We start from the raw sequence: 21,384 nt of genomic DNA, 5'->3' as shown, positions 1-21,384 counted from the left end.
CACCTCTCCTCTTCAAACGTGCAATCCCAATGCTATCCCACCCCCTTGTGGTCGAAGCGCCCAGAATGGAACGACCCAGAGTAAAGGGCAAAAGGTCGTAACGCGCGAACGCAAACGGTGGCCAGCGCTGAACCCGATCCAACTGCGTCGTTTTCCTCGTAGATGCCATCACATCAGGAGGGCAGACGTTAGAGAGGTTGTTACACCCCGCCCAACAACTTGCCAGCAATAAAGGTAGCGAGAGCAAAAAAAAAAAGAACACTCAAACAAACGGGACGCTTAAATATAGGTCCACGTGCGGGACGGATGTGTGCGCACAACTATTCCTTTGAGTATTTTTTTTTTTTTTTACATGCCAAATTTTACACAGGCCCGGAGCGCGCCCAACAACAACAAAAACAGCACAGAAAAGAAAAAGGAAAGTCAGCGAACTGTTGCCAACAAGGGCCCAACCCCACAAAGGGTACGCGCATCCCCGTCCCGGTACAGGCTCAAAATAATGGGAGACTTACCTTCCTCCCCCCCCCCCCCCCCCACCAAGCGGGCAGCTCTACGCGAATGTTCGGCTTCAGTTTTTCGGTGCGGTATTGGGGGGCATGTCGCTAAGCGTGGACGAAGAACATTTTCCTTGCACGACGACAACGACGACGCCGCGACACACTCTCGCGTCTCCTTCGCTTTTTAGTGACTACATGTCCTATTTTTGTGCAAAGTTCGCTTTCGCTTTGTTGAAAGGTTTGGTTGCTATTGTTGTTGTTGCTTTCCCTACGACGCCCCCCCCCCCACCCCCACAACATCCCTTTGAGATGTGTTTGAGGTGGATGTAATGGTGGAGGAGTGTCACTCTCACTCATTTGCAATTTGTAGGGTGATTTAAATGATTTCCTTTTCACTCTTTTTCTCTCTCTCTCTCTCTCTCTCTCTCTCTCTCACTCTCTTCCGCTCTGCGCGCTCACGCGCCCCAAGCGTGCACACTTGAAGCTCGCACTAATCCTCCTGCTGCCTTCTCCACTTTCTCAAACGCTGAACCTGCCACCACTACCCCGGCACTTGCCAGCACTAATAGCAGCGGAAATAAAATTAGACGCAAAAGAAACCCCCCGTCCATCCCACCCAAAGTCCGGGTAAAAACCTTTCCGTTTCCTTTTCCCTGTATCTCGCTTCTCGCAAAATAGGACTGTGCAGGCACACACGCATACACACAAACACACACATCATCATCTCAACGCCCTAGACCGAAGGCCACTTGTCCAACTGCCAAGTTCGGCTCGCAAAATCTTTTCGATGGCAATTTGCACGGCGGAGCACACAGAACACAGCAGAACACACACACACACACACACCGAGAAACCCAAAACCCAGACTTTGGTGCCAACAGCGGCGTGGGTACTACGAGAGGGAAGAAGGTGGGTTTAATGTTATATTAAACTACCCCCGGGGCACGGCAAATGCGTTTTCGATGCGCAATCACAAGAACACTTTCTACTTTCTACTTTGCTCGTTGTGTGCAATTTTACGACTGTTAAGAGAAAACTGTTTTACCAATTAAAGGCAAAGAGAAAGTCAATCTAACAGCACTTAAAAAAACAATAAATCGATGTTACGATGCGTTATAACATCATCTGGAGAGCGTTAATTCTTCAATTTGTCGTAACACGTCCTAACGCTTTCGAGACTTATTCAGCATCATAGCGGCAGGACACAGTCAGCCGTTTGCTAATCGGGAGGAGCCTGAACCCCCCTGAGGCTAGGGCCTGAACCCCTCGACGGGCATGCCGTTAAGCCGTTCGGGCTGACGACTGTATCGAGACCGACGGGACCGCCCGTGAATGGAAAAGCATAAATCGATTGTAACGTCTTCGTCCTTCCACACTTTGGAAGATGAAAGACTTCTCAAGCAACGTGGCTGGCACTCCAAAAGGCAACCTCATCGCACCACCACTACCCCCACACACACACCCACGCACAAGTGTAATTGTTTTCCTGAGCGTCATCCTTGCACCACTGGCCGCCCTTTCCTTTCCGCATTCTGTCTGCACACAGTGACATACATCTCTGCTCCCCCGCTTGCCTACTCGACCCACTTTTTGTCCACACACACACACACACACACACACACCCTCATAATTCGAGAGATATCGATCGAGACACACAAAAGCCCGCCGCCATCATTAGTATCGGGGCCAAAGCGTATCCCTTTCCTTTCCATGCCTTACCCACTCAAACACACACCATAATGGCAGCAGGATAGCAGTAGTGGTAGTGGAAATGACGGGTGTCAAACATTCAATTCATCCTCCCCTCACCCCCCCCCCCCCCCCCCCCCCCCCCCGGCGCACAACATATCCCCCCATACCTGTCGTCTTCATTGTATAATCAGGCTAATAAATGCATTCGGGTGCAAATATGCAATCGAATCGAACGCTTTCTCTTTCTCTCTGCTCTCTCTTTCTATCTCTTTCTCTCTCTCTTTCTTTCTTTCTCTCTTTTCCTGTGAATCTGAACCATTAGGAGAGGGAGAGAGAGAGAGAGAGAGAGAGAGAGAGAGAGAGAGAGAGAGAGAGAGAGAGAGAGAGGGCAACAGAAAGCAACAAACGGATCATATCGTTGCATAATGTGTTTTGGCTCCCGGCCCATGCAGCAGCGGAAGAATATTTATGTCGCTGCGTTTTGGGGCCGAGGAGGAACATTGACGGGAAAAGTGCAGCCCTCAGCTATTGAGAGAGAGAGAGAGAGAGAGAGAGAGAGAGAGAAAAGGGGAGAAAAAGCGAAAGGGTCAAAGCGGTTGCATATTTGAGCTGGTGGTGCGCGCTTTGGCCATCAACCTAAATCGTTGATTTGGTGTCTGTGTGTATCGGGAATCGTATCGAGGTGTGTTGCCGGCGGCATCCTCGCGGCAGGAGAGGATCGATAACTGGAGCAGTAGGTTAAACGCGTCAATTACGGGCTTTTGGTCGATAAATTGGGATACAGAAAAAAAAACAAAACTAAAAAAGCAGAAATTCTTTCATTGAACATTTAACCCCTTTAAGCACAGAGAGCACTCCTCCGTCGGGGTGAAATGCATCCTTGTTAGAAAGGTTTTGTAAATCCATTTGCACATGAATGGAAACGCAAATAACGTAACAGAATAGATTTTTTTAAAAATAACAGATGGTTTGCTTGTTTCCTCCCGTACGGAATTGACTTTCGTTCCGATTGTGTTGTTGTTGTGTTGTGTGTGTTGTACTGTGTTGAATTGACAGATTAGCATCGTCTTCTTCTTCGTCGCACTACGCAGCGAAAATACTTACAAAACTGACCATAAAAAAGGGACGGTACTCAACACAGCATCATCTCGATGGAGCCGCCTGGCCCCTGTTGCAATCAGAAGGCGAGTGTACGTACCTGCAAAAAAGAAACAGAAAAATATATAAATAAATTAAAATGAAATTAAAATTAAAATTAATAACACAAAATAACACTCGTTACAGCGACTACAGAAATGGAACAAGATGAGTTCTGTTTTGTTTTTTTTTTTAAATGCTTCGGCCGCTACTCCAACGCTCGCTAGAGATGAGCACACGTTCTCCGCGCGGCACGGTAATACCCCCATATCACCTTGAGATTGAGTGAGTGGGCTCCCCCCTAGTAGGAGCATGCAGCCAAGCAAGCAGGCAAAAAAAATCCGTTTCAGCAAACCATAAACGAGATAATAAAAAAACGACCTCGACCACAACGTGTGTGTGTGTGTGGCGAGAGATGCGTGCTGAGTGCATGGTGAATGTAGACACACGCGCACGTAAAAGGGACTATTCGCCCAGCGGTGGTGTGATGGTGGGTAGCAAGCGAAGGGCACTCGAGAGGGCGCGAAAATGCAGCGCAAGCGTTTCCCGCCTGAGCCCGTGTGTGTGTGTATGTTGATGATGATGATGATGATCACGGAGCGCGCGGAGATTGATGACAAGATTAGCAGAGCGCAGCCAGCAGCCGAAGGGGCCCCGTAACAACGACCGATGTTGATCGATGATAAGAGAGTGAAGTGCGCGACCACCACACTCCACGACAAACACACGGGGTCGCGGCGCTTTCGCTTTGCACATTATTTTCCCCGTACAAATATATGAAAAGAAGCTCCAAATAAACGCTTTCTTCTGCTGGAGAAAGAATCAACAAAAAAGCCATGTTTCACAGTGAAATGAAACTTTCCTGTTTTTTTTTTGTGTCGCCCTATAACCTAACGCTATATTTCTAGCAGCGTCACAGCATCACCTCAATGACTCAAGTAACACTAACAATATCGCTTCCTTTGCCAGCGTGCATGATGTTGCGCACCCGGACGGCAGATAGAGCGCGGTGTGATGTTGCGTAAAGATGATGGTTGGAATTGACAATTAGATGCTTCATCCCTTGAGCAACACCTGACCTCACCCCCCTCCACCGAGGCAGAACTTGTGCGCACGCTGCAGTGACAATTGTAGTGGCGAGGTGGGGAGGTCCGACAGCTACACACGCATACCCATATGGCACACAGAGTGAAGGGGGGAGGCGGATCGTGACCAATGCAACCTTGGTAGAATGAAGATTAGTGATGGGTAAAGGTGGCAAACGTCCCGGTGTTGACTCGAAACTGACTGCGCAAATTTCGAAAGCCGACTCTGGACGTTAGGACCAGCACTATCCGCTGCCGTTCGGATTCGTCTGGAGCCGTCCGGAATCACCTGGAGTTGTCCGGAGCCGGAAGTCGTCCGGAATCATCCGGAATCTTCCAGAGCCAACCGGAGTCTTCTGGAGTAATCCTGAATCATCCGAAGTTTTTCTGAGTCATCCAGAGTAGTCCGAAGTCATCCCGAGTCATCCCAAGACGTCTAGAGTCGTCTAGGGTCGTCCGGAGACGGAGTCATCTTGAATCTTACAGAGTCATCCGGAGTCTTCTAAAATCCTCTGGTATCGTCCGGAATCGATCGTAGTCGTTCGGAGTCATTCCGCGCAGTCTAGAGTTGTCCACAATCATCCGGAGTCGCCCGAAGTCGTCCGAAGTCGTTCGGTGTTGTTCAGAGTCGAAGAGAGAGGTGTCTGGAATCAACTAGAGTTGTCCCAAGTCGTCCGGAGTCGTCCGGAGATGTCCAGAGTCGGAGAATTGGCCGGAGTCGTCTGGAATCATCTGGAGTCGTCCGGAGTCGTCCGGAGATGTCCAGAGTCGGAGAATTGGCCGGAGTCGTCTGGAATCATCTGGAGTCGTCCGAAGTCGTCCGGAGTTGTCCAGAGTCGGAGACTCGCCCGGAGTCGTCTGGAATCATCTGGAGTCGTCCGGAGTCGTCCAGAGTTGTCCAGAGTCGGAGACTCGCCCGGAGTCGTCTGGAATCATCTGGAGTCGTCCGAAGTCGTCTGGAGATGTTCAGAGTCGGAGACTCGGCCGAAGCCGTTTGGAATCATCTGGAGTAATCCGAAGTCGTCCGGAGTCGTCCGGAGTTGTCCGGAGTTGTCCAGAGTCAAAGAGTCGGTCGTAGTCGTAACGGACTCTGGCGAAATCGAAATCATCCGAAGTCGCCCAAAACCGAAGTCCCCAGGAAGTTGCCCGGAATTGGAGCCGCCCGGAGTTCGGCAACTCCAGCGGACTCCAAATGATTCCTTCTCTGAGCGACTCTGGACAAATCCTTCTCAGGTTAAAAACGGCTTCGGACACCTATTCCGGGCGACTAAAACTCCGAGCGGAACTAGTAATTCCCATTTTGCCGGAGTTGCAACCGGACTAACAATAGCCCGAGAGCACACCACTAGTGAAGATGATGCACTGGATATACTCGATACAGCAAATAATAGCACAAGTGAGTTGAGTGTGTTTGTGTATGAGAGAGAGACAGAGAAAGGGATAGAAAACTAACCTGCCGTAGAATTCTTAGTTTTTGTTTATCGTTCTGACGCACTTTACTTAGGAGCGCGATGATGCACAATCCCGCTTCAAGGTATGTATCAACGCTCTTTATCTTTTGATTTCCGTTTTCCTTGTTATCTAATGTATACTTTCATTTCCCTCTCATACAAGAATCACGCATTGTTGTCATACGAACATCATTATTTTTCTCCCATTTTTGGTTACCATTAATCACTGACTACTTGTTTAAAATCGAAAACGTCGTGACACACACTTCAATGACCAGTAGTTCATCAAAGTGACCAAGTCACCAAAAGGCTCTAAAACACAACGAAATACAACACTAACCCAACGTGTTTTCTCCCGCACATTACAACGACGCACTATTGCTGCGCGCACATTCACACTTTGCGAATCACTTTACCATGCAAATGTAACTTTCTTTTCATGGCAAATACATACAAATTTACTTATTAATTGCCCACACACATACACATACACAAATACACTGCAATTAGAATAGATGTGGGATAAACATAAGAAACTCCGAAAGGATAACAGCACCCACTGCTCACTACAGAAACACGACCACCATCATCACCACACAAGTGCACCTGCTGATTCGGGAGGTTACGCACGACAACAACAAAAAAATGCAACCACCTGGACCTTTACGCACGCTTCTTCTTCCTCTCGCTGTCGTGTTTTTACAATATATCAATAATGAGACCGGTGTGTCGTGTGTGCGTGTCGGCGCGTCGTTCGCGGCACGAGCGAATGTGGAGTAAAACCTAACCGTTTGATTACCGTCCACCGACTGATCGATCTGCCGAGTTTGCCGGCACCGACCGTGGGTGTATCACTTCCCCACTGCAAAAGCTTCGCGATCCGATGCGTCCTTCCTGTTGCACCCCGTTTTGTGTGCGAGATGCAAGCGCGGTTGGACGAGAAAACGGGTGGATTTTATTTTGGTTGCACATTTGTGTGACGCAGCAGCAGCGGCGGACGGCCAATCAGAGCCTACCCGCGCGCGTGATTGCCGCCCTTCGACGGATGGTGGTGATACACACGATGAGGCGGGCGAAGGGAGAGGTGCGAGAACACGCGTAGTGCACAAGATGCGCTTCAACCCCTCGCTCGACCGAAGAGAGCTTCGCAGTGATACGAATTGGTCTTTGTGTTTTAAAAAAGCAACCTCGCCCTACACAGACCAACGCTGAAGCGAAAGGAAAAGCGGCCCGCTCAGCGAAACGTTGTGCAATGTGTGTAGAAGAATTCGGACATGGGGAACACAGTCCCGGCAGGCGATAGTGGTTCGAGCGAACGAAGCTTATTTGACAGATATAAAAAATAACATCGCCATCGAGCGAGCATTCAATTAAAGCACGAACATCACGAAACGGCAAGTAGACCGATGGACGGAAGTCTCGTGTGTCAACAACTTCCGAGAACTATTTCCTACGGCTTTTAGACTTGTCTAAACACGCCTAAAGAATGCTTTATTATGAGTATGCTCACACAGTTTGAACATGTCTTTTGAAGATGCTATAGTTGAAAAACCTTCAAGACGGTCTGAAGACGCTTGCAAGATTGTCTGTTAACACTAAAATTAGCGGTTTGATGGCTGAATGTAATGGAACTGTTTTCTGAAGTACGTTTTTAGACTTTTCATTGGAACCTTGGGGTTCAAGAACATATTTTTAAATGCCTATTAGGTATTGTTATTTATGTATGTCTCCGAGATACGTCATCCACGCAATAATGTAGTTAATTTTCTTGTCGTTTTGCTCGCAATGGGTTATTTTATTTCCTGCATCAATGGTTAGGTATGGTTCTGAATGAAGAGCTTATCTTTTCGTTTTCAAATGATGTTTTGTTGTGCTGCTCTTAACTGTTCATGCATCAAATCAGTACAATTTGTGGAAAGAACTGTAGAAATTAAGACCACCGAGTGTAGCAAAATATTCGCATATCCGGTACAACGAATCTCGGAGACTACGTGTACGTGAAGATTCTTCAAGTTGTAAGTCTTCACTTTTTTTTCTGTTTACTGTTTTGTTTATTTCGCATTCGGATCTCTTTGTCCAAAGTGTCAAACGTCAGCTGTCAAACCGTGCCATGCGTGAACTGTCAATCTGTCAACACACTTCAAAAAATACTAGTAATGCCATTTTCATTCAACTTTTATTACTTAAAACTGATAAAATTGTAGCAAGCCTCATATGGACCCCCGTCTCCACCGTAGCAAGGATTGACTATTTGGCTGCTTGGTGCTGAATGTCCGCGTACAGACGACGCCCACGGGTCTGCCCATGCCCGAATGCAGAGCCGATTATATCTTCACCATTAGCGTAAAAGGGATAGGCTTATACCACGAACGTACCCGTAAGGTGTGCGTGCTTCACTCATCAGGATCTAAAGGCAAGAACAAGGCAACAAAAAACCTAGAAACGTTTCCTCCTGCTACCTGCTGTGCTGCGCACACTTGTTTAACGAACACAACTATTCGGCTCGACTCGGTAAACGTCGGGTGGACGCCGGAACGCAAGGGAGCAGACTTTTTCATGATTTTGTACGACGACTTCGGCTGTTTTGGACTTCATGTGCGGACGCTCGCAATAAGTCTCGAAAGCCTGTATAGGCAGGGCATGACCGCGTTGGTCGCAGTCGCCCAAAAGATGACTGCTTATGATGTTACGAAATTCATAAATATTGTGAGATAATAAAATACAAATAAAAACATATCAATCTTTAGAAATCTTTAGATGCATCTTTGTGGATTTAGCAATATTTAGAGATTCATGAATCTTTGGAGATCCTATATTTGAATCACTCGTCGCTAGAGAGATTCGCCCTGAATTAATCGCCACGAAAGATTCATAAAGCACACCACTAAGTGAGTGTTATTAAACAAAAAAAAATACCGTACCGAACAGGATCGATCACAGCTGCTCCAATGGGTTCATTAACGACTGCTAGTTTACCATTAAATTACTTTAAAATTACAGGCAATTTGTGTGCTGTGCTAGGGGGGGTACTTTATTGTCCGATTTGTTTGGCTGGGCGCCTTTGACCAATATGCGATCGAATGCGACCAACCATCCATCACAGTGACGCAGGGAACAAAGCACTACTTCCCCCGTGGGCACGTTCTTACAATAATGCGTCATGCGCGTCTGATTCATTCCTGCGTGCATGCCTGCCCCCCCGCCCCGTGCAGTCATGCTGCGCGCAACGCACACGTGTAGGCGTGGTGTGCAGGAATGAACGCACACCGGGCAAGCACGCACGCACGCACGCACTCGACTGGATTCGTATTCCTGCAACAACTGCACGAAATTCACCCGAAAATAGTACCCTAACACACGAGCGCAAATGATTGATATTTCGACAGAAATGCGGCGGCCAGCGGCAGACCAAGATCATCCGCCGCCGCCAGGGAACAACAACGCACTGAAGAGGTCATCCCGATTCCGGAGTTGACTACGGAGCCGATTTCGGAGTAATTTCGATTTTCACTAGCGCATCTGGCGGCGGCTGACCGCAGCATTTTGCCAAACAATTTGGAGCCTATTTTCTGAAAATATGTTATTTTTCCTTTTTTTACATAATTCAGACGAGGAAATTTTTGTAATTGATAGATAAATGTGTTGTGCAAGTATTCCAACTATTTTCGTATAAAAAACGGTAAAAAAACGACTTCAATTTGAGATCCGGCACAAGCATTCCCTCGATTGTCAAAAAAAAAAAGCTTCGGTCAGCTGCCGCCAGATGTGCTAGTGAAAATTGAACTTACACTAGCGATTACGGACAATGAACCCCCCGGCCTTTATGAAAATGCCGAAACCGACTCCGATTCTAATTTCGGAACCAATTCCGGAATCGATCTCGGTAACTGATTCCGGATCTACTATCTCGAATCGATTCCAGAAAGCTTCGTAGCTAGTCGGAATCGATTCCGAAGAATTTTTTTTTCCCAACATTAGTACACAGAAACACACACACACACACGCACACGCACACGCACACAAACACAAACACACACACACACACACACACACACACACACACACACACACACACACACACACACACACACACACACACACACATCACACACACACAAACACACACACACACTAAAACACACACACACACACACAAACACACACACACACACACACACACACACACACACACACAAACACACACACATACACACACACACACAGAGAGACACATACACACAGAGACACATACACACAGAGACACATACACACAGAGACACATACACACAGAGACACATACACACAGAGACACACACACACAGAGACACATCCACCAGTATGGGCACACATACTAAGAAATAAACAGAACCAGTACGCTATAAATAAGGTGCACCGAAAAATGGCCATACGCGTTGCTAGCGCGTACCGTACCATCTCATATGAAGCAGTATGCGTAATTGCGAGTATGATGCCCCTTTGCATCACCCTAGAGGAGGACTCCGTAAATTTCCAGAGCTCACGCGCGGCAGATACTCGTGCTATATCCCCAAAGGAGGCAAATGAGGAGTCCATGCGAAGATGGCAGGCGGCTTGGAATAACGCTTGTAATGGGAGATGGACCTTCACGCTAATCCCCGATGTAGCAATGTGGATAAACCGGAAACATGGTGACGTGGATTATTTTGTCACGCAGATGCTCTCTGGCCACGGGTGTTTCAGGAGCTACCTCCACAAATTCCGGCACGCTTCTTCACCTCGATGCCCAGTATGTAAGGACAATGACGAGACTGCGGAACATGTAATGTTCTACTGTCCACGTTTCCTAGAGGAGCGCCAGCTGCTTGACACGAAGTGCAGAACCGCCGTAAGACAGACCAACCTAGTGCAGCTGATGCTACATAGCGAAGAGTTGTGGGAAGCTGCAACAACATGTATGAGGCTGATCCTGACAAGGCTGGACCAGCTGTGGAGAGGAGATCAGGACCTGGGACGCGTGTGAACGTGGTACGGTTTGGAGTGTTTTGTATGTGTGCCCCATGGAGCAGTATGCGAAGTGTGAAGTGCTTGGTGTATTGATTGTGAGCTCTATTGCTGTGTGATGTTTGATAGTACTTTTGATCTGTCTCGCGAACTCTGGTTCATTGTGCAATAGCGAGGATGCAATGCTAATGCATAAGCCCTTCCCCAAGAAGCATACCGAAAGGTGAACCCATGGGGAAGGGTATATGGCCCAAGGAGGGGGTTTACTGGGTAAGAATCCCATGTCAACACCCGTGCGACAACGGGAGTCTTTCGAAGATTCCCCCTCCTTGTAAAAAAAAAAAAAAAAAAAAAAAAAAAACACACAGAGACACACACACAGAGACACACACACAGAGACACAAACACACACACACACACACACACACACACACACACACACACACACACACACACACACACACACACACACACACACACACACACATACATACACGACAAAACGCACCAACTGTGAAAAGTGTAGGATTGGCCGGTGTACAGATGATGATGAATGCTGTGCATTCTCCAATTCACTTCCTCGCCATTCCCCCTTTGCAAAAAAAAGAAGAAGAAAAAGAGATGGTGCACTTTTCGCCACGGACGGAAGATGGCGCGCACGGGATGCGTTAAAAAGTGACATTCGCTGCTAATTGTTTTGTTGATCTCGCTTGATAATTGCGTGTGCGCACAGTAGTACACATCTGACACTGTCCATCTTTCTGTGTGTGCGTGTGGTACACGCGGGATTATTGGCTCATCCTACAAACACATCACTAATCCTCCCCTACCCACACCCCCCCCCCCCCCCCTACAAATACAGAAACAGCTGAGAGAGAAAAGAGTAAGAGAAAGAGAGAGAGAGAGAGAGAGAGAGAGAGAGAGAGAGAGAGAAGGAGCTGAGTGCAACAAACTGCTCGAAATTTGCCAGTGCAGCAGCAGCAGCGTTTGTGTGTCAGTGTGTTCCGTGTGGTCCCCAAACAACAACAGCAAAAAGAAAAAAAAAGAAAAACGGCCCAAGCCGACAACAGGACGTTGTGTGCAATCGCCAATACACCACCACCGCCCCAAACGCCGCACGAAAACGGGGTGGCGAATGTGTGAAAGGAAGCGAGCGGACAGTGGGTCTTACGTAAAAATCGCATCCGACTGCTACCCCACCACCACCACCACCACCACCACTCAGCGCCACAGAGTGTGTGATGAGAGAAACACACACGAGCGAAGAAGCACCACCCTCCTCCCAACCCCTTGCTTGGGGGGGGGGGGGGGGGGCGGAAACGACCCAAAATCCGCAAACGCATGCGGCGGTAGCGGCGTCGTCGTCGCGCACACGGCCTGACGCGCGCGTTCAATGTCAAGGTCGCGCACTGCACGTGTGTGTGTGTGTGTTTCTGTGTGCATCTCGCTACACACACACACACACACACACAGACGGAGCAGCTCTTTAGTTGCACGATCCCTTCTTCCTTCCTTTTCTCACAGGCACGCGCTCACAGTATCTCTCTCTCTCTCTTTCTCTCTTATACGCAAAAACGCCAGCGTGTTGACGCGTCGACCATTGGCACACACAATCGTTCGCGGTTTGCGATTTTAAAACTGTACCGGAAGGAAGGGCCCTTCGCACAAGGTGGGAGGAGGGGGAGGGCAGGTCTGCTTCCAACTTCCACCACCGACAGAGAGGGGGAGAGAGAGAGAGAACAACAAAAAAAGGCGCAACATGTCAACGGTAAAGTCGCACTCTTTATTGCGCGCGCACACTCTGCATCGATCGTGACCGTTTTCGAAAGGGTGGCGGGGGGTGGTGGTCGCTCTAAATACAATCACACATTCCCTGTTTTTTTTTTTTTGTTCACTGCCACACACAAACACACACATTCATCACCACGAGTACACGCACGATATGCAGCAGCAGCGAAGGTTGTGATGCGCGCGTGCAAATGTTGATTTTTGCATTTTGCACAACACACAAGCGGAGACACACAGGAGCAGAGAGGGAGTGGAAAAGCAACAAAAAAAGGGTCCGCGTATAATGCGTAATGAGGTGCCACCACAAGGTGTGTGTGTGTGTGTGTGTGTGTGTGTGTGTGTGTGTGTGTGACTGGTTTGTTTTGTGTCGCCCGTCCCCCGTTCGTTAATTATATTATTACGCGACTTTTTCTTCGCTGCGCGCTTTGCTTTGGTGCACAAGCTAACGAATTAATCTTGCGCAACGCACCACATACACACACACACAGAGGCATAAAATACCCCTCACAGGTGCACTTATTATTATTTTTTTTTTTTTGATGCATGCATACAAGAGAATGATCTCATTTTTCTCAACCCCGCTGGGTTCGATGGGGCGCTTTTCGAATAGATCATTTATCGCTATTTATCGCTCACCCCTTTTCGGGTGTGCACAGGAGGGGGATGATGTACACCCCCCCCCCCCCCCCCCCCATCATTATTATTCTCGCTTAACGAGATGAGCGTTTTAAAGAGCGAAAAAATGTGCAGCGAGTCATAGACGACCACGATGGGATGAAGGTGTGTGTGGTGTGGCTGCAATTTTCGCGAATTTCACGGGGACGCGCGCGCTCTCTACACCACCGCTGCTGCTACTCTATTTTTAACCTTGGTCTCTACCTGCTGCTGCTGCTGCTGCTGCTGCGTTTCATGTGCATATTTGGCGAGGAGCATCATCACCACTCCAAAAACACGCAACAACCGAGGGTAGAGTGTTGTGGTGTAGGCGCGCACACAAACAGCGGAAAGAAAAGACTGATGGGTGACTGATATGCAGGCTTCCGAGGGTGTGTGTTTTGTTTTATATTGGAAAACACTGGGAGAGGCACACACGCACACAATCAACCGGGGGAGAAGAGAAGATTAACTTCCAAATTTTACGCACCTTGACGACGATCATTCTTTAACAGACAGTTTGTAAATCGCATATAGGAGAAAATGCGTTGAATCATAGGAAGATCTAACACTGGATGCAAATATACAGGGTTTTCCAGGTGTTCTCACAGAGTTGTGAGACACTTCCCTTAGACTCTATCTTTTGTGGGAAGTGAACTTCATTTGTTGGATATTGGACTCTAAATGGCACTCTTTATATGGACAGGCTCCTTGAAAAATTCCTACTGAATTTATCCAACAAGAATGGTACAGAGTCCAATTTGCATTAACATTGAGTTCATTTCACGGAAGCAGGAGCCGATAAAGTGTCCCCCACAGCTATAAGAATTCCTTGAAAACCCAGTATAATTAAGAACGATAAAAGTGACAGCACCACCTCCAACAAGATTTGATCCCGCGCGCTCGGACAAACACGACACACACAACGCCCACTGCGCCGTTTGCGCTATCGCCAGTACCCGGCAGATGGTACGCTGATAAGCGACCAGTATAGGCGCGTGTGGCGGTGCGGCGCGCATTGTGCACTCGCTGTGGTGTTTACACACTGGGGCGGCGCCGCGCCGCTTCTGCTGCAGGTGTTTCATCGTGCATCGTGCATAGTAGTGTCATATTAAACTTATCCGAAATTAATCTGCTCTTCCTGCTTTGCACAATAAATAATAGTGGACCCAGCAAACGCTGCATAAAAATAAAAAAGAAGAGAGAATCCAAAACGAGCTGCTGCGCCGCGCCAAGCAGCTGATGCGCATTTTGGGCCGTTTAATATGCGTTGTTGGCTTGCATAAATTTGCTCCCCCCCCCCCCCCCTCCGCCCTCCCCTTTTTGGCGCATTTTTCTCGCAGTCGGGGCCTGTTTGCCATACTTTCCTCCTGCTGTGGTTGTCTTTTGCCGCTGGGTGGCTGGGTGGCGGCACGCGAGAATAAACGAATGAATGAGGTGAGAAGTTTGAATGCACGCAAAATTTCGCAGCGCATATATGCGCCCCCGGTATCTTGACAGGCTTCTTCCTCCCACCCCCCCCCCCCCCCTCCCCTTCCCAATCTCTCAACCGCCTCTCTTGTGACTGTTAAATTCTTCCATGGTTGAAAACAAAACGAAAGGAACAAAACAACAAAAAAAAACCAAGGATCAAAGCAGACGTGGTAGAACTTATTACGGCCCCGCCACTTGTTTTTGGCCTACCCTTTATCCCGTGCGCGCGCGCGCGCCCTCGTGTGCGCGAAATATCTGTGTCAGTGTGTTTGCAGTGCAGGGGCCTTACTCTATACTGCCGAGATCTCGCACCAAATCCAAATATCGGCAGGCCTGAGGACGGGATGCGCGCACAGCGGGAATACGCAGCATACGTTCCAAGTGTTTTGTTTTCCGTTCTTTCGTGCTGTCTCCCCTCAAACGCTCCTTCTTGATTCATCTCTCTTCTGCTGCTCGATTGATCCAGAGACAGGCTCGGAATATAAATAGAGAGGAAGAAAATAACCACCGCACACATGCGGCACATGGGGAAGTGCAATGTGAAGGAACAGGTTTTCCCCGATTTGACTTTCGATCATTGGGGTACGTACGGGGGTCCGTCTTAGTGAATCATTTTGGTGTTGTGTGAGTTTTTTTTTGTTTTATGATTATTTGCTGATGTTTTGATTGTTGCAGTTTTGCGCTTCGCCACAAACGTTCGGCACGGGGATGAGTAATGCACTTGTGGATGGCGTGCGCACACATAAAACCTCAAGCCTCAAACAAAGCAGCCAGCACTGGGAAGGAAGGTGCACACAAGCCGTCCCTCCGCGCACTGCCGCCACCCGCCGCTGGGCGCACTTCCGGATGAAGGGGGTTTTCTGTTTTTTTTTTTTTTGGTTTGTTTTCTGTACGGCTCTCACAAATCATGAGCGCATTCGGGAGTGGGAAGGGGTAGCCCAAAAAAAAAAACGCAATCCCCCTTTACCCGATGCAAGCGAAATGAGGAAGTCGCCGCCGGAACGCATTCTAATTAGCCAAAGTTTGCCAGCGAATGAGACGGGATGGAACTGACGGGGAGAGAGGGGGGGGGGGGCAAAGAGAAGGCAAATGTGTGCACACACGCAACGTGTGCGCATAAGATGCACGCGTGCCGTAATTGCACGTAAAGAGACCGAACCTCCTCGCCAACCGTCCTTTAGCGACAGCAAAGAACCGTGGTGGGGCGCGCGGTGCGACTCAAGGGGTAGTGATGGGTGACTCCCTCTCCTTTTCCCGCTCTCTCTCTCTCTCTTCCTCACGTGTGTTTTTTTTTGTTGTTGCGTGCGCCAACCGCCCGACGGAAACGGGCGAGCCGCGGCGGCTTCACTTGCATACGGAGGAACGCTCAGGGGCGGCAGACGCATGTCGCATGATTCCCGCTCCACAAACCACTGTGCGGTTCCACTGTGCGCACAGTTGGATTATACTACGTTAGCCCTCCCCCCTCCCCCCCCCCCCCCTGCCCACGAAGGGCCAGCAGTTCCGTGTGCCACATCGTTTGGTTCCGTGCGTGTTCTGCGTGCGTACGCGGTATAAATGGCGTCGTCCGTCCGGGCCGGAAGGAAATCCACTGGTTTGTGGCCTCCGCCCATCCGCTCAGCCGAAGTGGTGCGAATGTGCCGGGTGCCTCTCTGCGGTGGCTTGTGTACGATTTTCAGCACGGTTAGACTGAGAATGTCCATGGCTTAAGTTAATGTTCCAGCTCCGGAAGTTCGACCCAAGATGATTTTTGTACAAAGAATTGGTGTACATCAAAATCATCTCCAACAACTTGTGAATGTGGATCCCAATATCTCATCTGCTACAGTGCCTCTTGAGGAGTAGAGGAGCAGGAATAGCTTTGGAATCAATATTGCACCTAAGAGGAACAACAAGAGTTGGCTTTCAAAACGATTGTCCCTCAAGTAATTCCATGAAGTCGCATCGCAAGTCTGAGAGATGACCAAGACACACTGAAGGCATGCGTTATACGTTGATCCAGATAACCAGATATGATATCCAAAAACAGTCCAGTAACATCTTCAAGAAAAGGTTTGCAATGCATCTGAAGAAAAAAAAAACAACAGCCTGGAAAGGTTTGAGCACCAAAGGTAAGAAAACCCGGTACTACCCGCGAGATAGCGATAAGAGCGTTTGTTCCCAAAAATATTTGGACATTAAAATCCGTGGTGACGACCCTTTCCCAAACAACAACTGTGGCCTCCCACACCTTCGCAGTGATTGTGTTATCTTGTGTTGCAGTTGCGGGTAAGCTTCAGTGACAGCGATTGCATATCCTACCCTTCCCTCCCTCCTGTTCCACATCTTCCATGTGAGTGCAACGACCTCTCCGAACAAACCTGGGAGAGGGTGTTCCAAAGATAGATTTTGTTTAATTTTTGCCTGCTCCGAACACAACAACGAATGAGCCGATATCTCTAACGATCTCCAGAGCTCCCGATCTAAATGAGCCAAAAAAAAACATGAACACACACACACACACACACACCTCGTGCAACGTGCAGCAAACCCCACCGGGCAAACCAAGTACGCGCGATAATGCACACAATTTGCACAACACAACCGTCCCGTTTCGCCCGGGAGTTCCGCTGCAGGATATATAATGCACACACGCTTTTTTTTTACAAGCAGTGAGAACACACACACACACGCGCGGTAGTTGCGAGGCGGGGTGCAACTCGCGATAAGGTTTGCTAGTTCTCGGTTGGGGCCCTCCCCAATCGATGGGAATGTGTATGCAACTCAGCGAATCTGCGGCAATGTCGGTGTGGTGTAGTGATGGGGGTAACAGTAGACAAAATTCTAGCGTCGGCTCCGATGCGACTCGGAACTGACTTCGGAACTGACTTCGGAAGGTGGTCCCCCGCCGTCCAGCATTATCCGAAGCCGTTTGGAATCGTCCGGAGTCGCCTGGTGTCGTCTGGAGTCGCCCGGAGGAGTCATCCGGAATCCGGGTTGAACTAGTGGTTCCAATTTTGCCGAAGTCAGAATCGCACTAACAATGCCCTGAGTCGGGGGTTCGGAGTCGTGGATGAGCTCCAGAGAGCACACCACTAGTGTGGTGTATGGCGAGAAAAGGCAAGACAGAGAGAGAGAGAAAGAGGTAGAGTCCGGTGTGTGCGCGCGCATTCGGGCGAGATAAGCAGGTCTCGGGGCGCGAATTCTTATCGCGTCCTGCACCGCGTACACGACGACGACGACGACACACACCGTCCCCAGGGACTAGGGAGCTGCTCGCGAAACTTTGCCCAAGTCGAGAGGTGTCAAGATCTCCAGCCAGGGTTTGATCTCCGTGGATGCACCGTCCAGACATTGGGAGGTTCCTAAAGCATCTGATTGAGTATCCTATTAAATCTTGGAGAAGTCTTGGAGAGGATGTTTGGAAGCACTGTTCGTCTTCGCTTTGCATCTTGGATCATGGTGTGAATGGTCAATGTCCAAGATCACCCTCAAAGCGCTGTGATCTTCTGAAGTGTTTAGAGAGATATTCCCTCTTGCTACACATACACTACCCATGCTAATGGGATCTCCTCATCGTGAAGAAGTCTGCAATATCCCGCACGCGATGCGCATTTTGCACCAAAAATTACAGCCTCTTGTCCAATATTTTGGCACCCAACTTACTGCGTACAATGGCCAAAAAAAAGTGTCCCGTGGCAGCAAATTTAGCAAATATACACACACATACCGACGGGTCCCACGTTTTTGGCACACAACAAACCCAACCCCCGGCGGCTAGAATGTACGCGATGATGTCCCCCCCAGTGCGCTGCGTTGAGTTCTCGTCGCTCTCGCTCTCCCGAGTGCATTTGGTGTCGATTGTGTCCGTTCCCTTTGCGCGCGCGTCCCTTCTCACCCAGTCCCAGCAGATGCAGAACCTGTGTGTATGCGCGATAATGTGCACCCCCCCCCCCCCTCCCCTCCACACACACACACACTGTGCGCCACGTCTCTCCTCTGAGGGGTTTCGCGCGCGCACAGGCCAGAGGTAGGGTACGCGGTGTATTGGAATTGATGGACCTTCGCCGTCTCAGCTGATGATGCAATGGCCGTGTCGTTACGCAACCGAGGGCGAAGAAGAGCACCGAGTCGCAGACAGCTACTATCGCGGGGTAGAATGCGGTCTCTCTAAAAGCAGGTGACATTTCCAAAAAAATCCAACATGCCATCGTCAAGTAACGATTTCCAAGTGTTCGTTGTGTGTGTGTGTGTGTGTGTGTGTGTGTGTGTGTGTGTGTGTATGTTTTGGAGATGAATCAACACGCGTCTAATTATAAGGTCCCTGTACCGGTTCAGTTCCCACCATCGCGGCACTCCTTGATTGGATTCCTGGGTATAGTACACCTGCAGCAGCGCAGCGCAACCAGCTTACAAAAGGTTTTGGGGAAGTTGAAAATTGCACATTCCAAAAACAAACATCTAAATAAACTAGACGCTACCGTGCCGCCCATCACACGGCATTGCGAACGGTTTTTGGCAGCGGTATTGACGGTATTTATTTATAAGTGAGCAACTAGCTCACCTCCCCCTCCCCTCATGGCACACGATCATCCCCCTTTTCCCTTCCATGAGCGGTTTTGTTTTTTTGGCGGCAAGGTCCTATCCTGTTTCAGGGCCCAAGCGAACAGTACACGGACCGAAATACAAACGTGCGAACTAATAATTCCTCCGTCCATGCTACGGCCGTCCAGGGCGAGTCCACAAAAAAGTTTGAACTGCTTGATTTCGCCCGTCTGAGTTGTGATGTCAGGTTGTCCAACCATTCCCCTCGGTCCACTGTGTCAACGGCCTTTTCGTCCGCCAACACTGCTGCCGGGTGAACGGTGAAATAGAACTCCTAAATTGCTGATGTGCACAGACCACAACTTTACCCGCTAACGCTTTTTCCAAGTAGTGTACAGAGGCATGAGGGAGAGGTTTATTTTATTTTACTTTTTTCTCGGAAGAATTCGTCGATCGATTGCACTTTTACCGTTAGCCCGGGGGGAGGGTCACGCGATAAGAAAGGGCTCAGAGGGCTCCATTAATGCGAACAGTACAAATAAAATTTAAAGAAAAATGCACACGCACACACACACACACACAGTGGAGTGATGGAAAAATGGAACACGAGAACCCGAGGTGTAACTGTAATCGATCATAAAACACCGAAACGACACGACGACGACGGTGGCGGCGACGGCGGCGTGACGAAAGACGCACCAATAAGCAAAAACGCAAAACGGGCTTTGGTGAGTGCGTGTGGGTTTTCTTGTTGTTTTTGAAGTATTTGCTTACCTGGGGCAAAAGGTAAAACGAGAAATGTAATAAGAGTTTTTTTTTCTTATTAGGCAAAAAACAGAAACAAATTATATTATTAATCTTATTAGCAAAAAAAACAAGCGTAAGTGCCTACGGGAATGGTGGGGCGAAATGGTTACTGGCATTTTTGGAAAAAAATTAACACGTTAAAAATGGCTTTTGTTGATTTAAAATAAAAATCAATAACAATGTTTGAGGCACACATTGCTATTAAGCCCGTTTCGAAAATAAGCTTTCGTAAGAGTTTAGCAAATATTAGAGAGCAAAAAAAAAAAGAATGTATATCCCGGCACATGACATTTATCTATGATCAACGCGAAAAAAGCCAGTTCAATTTCAATTCAATGTAATGTTTTTAAAGTTATATTTTTTACATTGCTTCAGTTGGGAAAAATATACAGTCTTACCCTGAGTTACGCGAACTTTTAATTTTGACAGTTCATTTGTCAAATCGGTACAATTATCTCCACCAATTGAAAAATGCAAAATAAATATCATTATTGCTAAAAATTTATTATCAAATGATTATCGGCATTGTATCAAATAAGTAGTTAAGTGTATAAAATTACTGAATTTTACTCAAATTAACTATATATCACAAATATTTTAGCTGAATAACGTGATATTTGGCTGACGTAAAAAAAAACATCCCAGTTTTATAAAAAAACGCAAGAACCTAACTTTGATTGTCCCGGATTTTTTTCACAGAAACGCGGCGCTCGAGAAAATGATCAATAACATCAGTGCCAACTGGTCCAAATGCTTCAAAACTTCAACAATCTCTACCACTACCATTCTTCCTAGATGCAACAGCTTAAACCAAAACCTAAAAGTCCGATGGTGTGGTCCATTTTGTCCCTTTTAGTGTGATAAGTTTTGACTTTTCATGAAAGACAAAATTAATTGATTACATGGAGTTTGACAGTTGGCGGCTGAAATCATGTCTCCGTACTCCGTACAAAAACACACACAACACTAGCCTGCGATTTTCAGCCTAACAGCTTGAATAAGATTCGAGTACCTGCTCGAAAAATGCCTCAGCAAGGTTGTGTTTGCATTTATCCCAAGGTACACTAAATAGAACAGGTGGTAGAATCTAGAGCAAAAGTGTATGTTGACCAGATGGTCTCGTTCCATATTGTTTAAACAACTAATTTCTGAATCAAAAAAGCTCCATTTGACAGAACGGGTGAAATTAATTTCCATCGGCACGGATCGTTTTCGATTGGATTCCTATTGGATTTGTCCAACAAGAGTGCTACTGAGTCTAATTCCGATTATATTAAGTTCATTTCAGCGAAGAAA

At 48.1% G+C, this 21,384-nt stretch overlaps 1 protein-coding gene across 3 annotated transcripts in view; it reads right to left on the bottom strand.

The window, feature by feature from the left end:
- Positions 1–21,384, bottom strand: part of LOC120961086 (homeotic protein female sterile-like) — a 159,736-nt gene that overhangs the window by 101,408 nt on the left and 36,944 nt on the right. Inside the window, exon 1 of one of the 3 annotated variants that reach the window (XM_049605340.1) lies at positions 5,865–8,521. The exons of the other annotated variants lie outside the window; for them this stretch is intronic. The gene's annotated coding sequence lies outside the window, so the exon portion shown is untranslated. Of the gene's footprint in view, positions 1–5,864; positions 8,522–21,384 lie in introns of those variants that run through there. 3 annotated transcript variants of the gene reach the window in all.

This window comes from Anopheles coluzzii, chromosome X (genome assembly GCF_943734685.1).
Source record: "Anopheles coluzzii chromosome X, AcolN3, whole genome shotgun sequence".
In the NCBI taxonomy this organism is placed as follows: domain Eukaryota; kingdom Metazoa; phylum Arthropoda; class Insecta; order Diptera; family Culicidae; genus Anopheles; species Anopheles coluzzii.
Note: the sequence above shows the minus strand (reverse complement) of the source record. Positions and strands in the feature narration are given on the sequence as shown.